The sequence below is a fragment of the Dreissena polymorpha genome, chromosome 4, assembly GCF_020536995.1.
Source record: "Dreissena polymorpha isolate Duluth1 chromosome 4, UMN_Dpol_1.0, whole genome shotgun sequence".
Taxonomy (NCBI): Eukaryota; Metazoa; Mollusca; class Bivalvia; order Myida; family Dreissenidae; genus Dreissena; species Dreissena polymorpha.
Window position 1 is genome coordinate 124718058 of NC_068358.1, and position 3004 is coordinate 124721061.

Here is a 3004-nt window from a genome sequence, read left to right on the forward strand (position 1 = left end):
AATATCGGGTAGGAAGCCCGACCAATGTCGACCTACCCGACCACTCATGCCGACCGAACCAGACCAGTACACGACCGCTTGGTCGGGCTTGATCGAGTTGATCGGATCGGCAGTGGGAACCCACCTTAAGGATTCCAAAATAATGTAAATATAGAATATGGGGAAATACACTCTACTACTATAATTAGTTGTTTTTTTTGTCTATAACCGGTAATGACAGACTTGTTCGTTCAACAATTAAATATTGTAATGTCGTTGCTGGATGCTTTTTTTCTACTATTACTCCTTAGATTAACATGTGTGATTGTTGTGATATTTATTAGAGTGGAATTGTAATTGTGTATACAACTGCTGGAACTTAAATCATTTGCTTCAATTCGGTATTACGTTTACTGATTGCTCAAGTTGGGAAAACGTACATTGTTAAATTTGATTTCAAATGTATTTGTTGACTAGAAGGCGATACCATATGATATGAGATATTCAACGCGAGGATATAATTTTGACCAACTTGCCTATTTCCTAATAATGATCCATAGGATAGTGTTGTGTTCAATTTGTATTTTTATGCATGTGCATTCGTCCGTTCATTCGTTCGTACGTTCCAAAATCTGTCTGCTCAATTTCTCCTTTACGTTTGGATGATTTTCGCTCCAACTTTCAAATCTGAATATTCGTATTGTAAAAATGATTGTGAAGGATTGAGTTTGCAATGTTATCAGATTTGGCGACACATGTATGATCTTTAATTTTTTAACTGTTGAACACATAATCACCAAAATTGTGTGTACCCAACTGCTCCTCGTTGGCAGATTTCGCAAAACTTGTCCAACGATATTCATGTTAAGGTGATCATAAGGAAAGGACTTCAGTCTTATACAAACGGTCGATACCGCATGTGATTTTGAAAGAATTGTAAATGTGTTAGGCCAATTGTTTCGTGAATGAAATTCCTATTTTCATGTACAATAATGAAATGATTGTGGTATCTATATATTTCAGATCGATTGCTTTACTCAGAAGAGGGCGTATTATGCTTTTTTTAAACAAACAGAATTCATCCTAGTATTGCAATTTAAATATAAATGGGTGATTATACTGCAAGACTTTCAATTCGGAATTTTCTCATTGTGTTAGTGGTGAAAACATCATTACTCAGTCTGGTGAATGCAAAGATATCTACACCTTTACAATTCGAGAACAATACACAAAGTTTTCATTTGACAGCTGATGCACCGAAAGCTATTGCATGGATAAATCCATTTTATATGGACGCGACCGTGTTTTTCAACAACGTTGAGGTGGGAACCTGCGATGTGTACAGAGGGCACAGCTATGTCTTGAGTGATGAAATTCTATCTCGTGTTTCAATAAATATCACAAATGGACATTGCCAATTAAACATTTTCCGTACTTCTTGTGAGGACAGATCTATTGCGGTTAAACTTACAGGGGCATCTCATGTAATTAACGCTTCTCTTATTGTTGACGGATGCGACTCCAAACCAGACCACACCTCTATAGGTGGCAGGATCACCGGTAGTGTCAAAGAGAGCATTGTTTTCGGTTGTGTCATTGGTATTTACAATGTTAGTGAAACGCTGTTACCATTTTCGTGCTTTTTTCAGCACGTTTTGAATTTGTTCTTTGCAATGTGCAATTCTATATCCGAGGTCGTTTGGATTTTTTTTCAAGATTTTAATATATATGTTTTTCCCACGTTTATATATAGATGCTTGGCTTGTAAAACATGTAAATAATTATGAGTGAAATTAATGTTTCTATAACAATGGCGACTTTGTACTTTTATCATTTGTATTTGTTCGCAAATTTATTCATTCGTGTATATTTGTTAACTATATATATATGCTCATTTTCAAATGTGAGGGCTATGAACCTGTATAGGCTTTATAGATAAATAAATGTATGTTGTTGTTGTTGTATACTCACATATATATAAAAAAAAAATTTCATTTTCATATGTGAGCGTTATGAACTTGTATATGCTTTATTGATGAATACATGTTGTTGTTTGTTGTATTCTTGCATATATTAAATTAATGCTCATTTTCATATGTGAGGGCTATGAACTCGTATTAGCTTCATTGATGAATTGATGTTGTTGTTGTACATATCTCATAACATACACAAAAACAATTGTATTATAATATGACGAAACAATGCAGTATGTAATTTACTGAAATGTTTAAAGTAATTTATTTAAAATATTCCACGTAGATAAGATTCTTAAAATTGTAATTACAGACACACCCACATATAACATTCGTATTCACAAATGTTAGTGAAAATTCTTCCAATCGTCTGTCTTGTAAGTAATTAGTAAATATAAGATGTGCAGTTGCAATATCAGATGCAATTATGTATTCCCTTCATAACTAACCATGTTAACCAGTTCATAACACTATCGTCCAATTTCTATCTTCTACCATTACTTATAAATTGTATAATGCATATATAATGTAGGCTATGAGCTTGTATAAGCTTTACTGCTGAATAAATGTTGTTGTTGTTGTCGTTGTATATACAATTTTGTGCGAATTGTGTATCGGTGTTTTTTTAATGATAGTGTCCGATAAATGAAAACAAATATGATGATGGTCTTTTAGTAACTTACTTTTACACGGGGCGATTTGTAGTGGAAAAATAGCAAAGATCGAAATGCATATATTGGTTAAATGCATTTATTATATTGTGTTAATTGTGTTTATATTTAAACCATATGATTCGATTTAAATAGCAGAAATCTACAACTCAACAAAAAAATCAAACTTTTGCAAAAAGCGTTTCTTAGAGTTATTAACGATCAAAATAATAGTCGATTATATAGTTTACTTTGAGATGTGTGGACCCAGAGTGTGTCGCAGCACTCTAATGTTACTAATTTACTGGGACGAATTTGATTATGGCTGCAATGTCAAGCTATTGAGTTTAGCTGATTTTCAATGTTGGTGTAGTCTTGTCTTTGTATGGTAGTCAGAGAACC

The 3004-nt window shown here is 33.3% G+C and overlaps 1 long non-coding RNA gene across 1 annotated transcript; it reads left to right on the forward strand.

Moving 5' to 3' along the window:
* The first annotated feature begins 220 nt into the window (after window positions 1-220).
* LOC127878900 (uncharacterized) lies at window positions 221-2531 on the forward strand. Its single transcript, XR_008048841.1, has 2 exons — window positions 221-380; window positions 1003-2531. It is a non-coding gene; the product is annotated as an uncharacterized LOC127878900 (long non-coding RNA).
* Window positions 2532-3004: the final 473 nt, after the last annotated feature.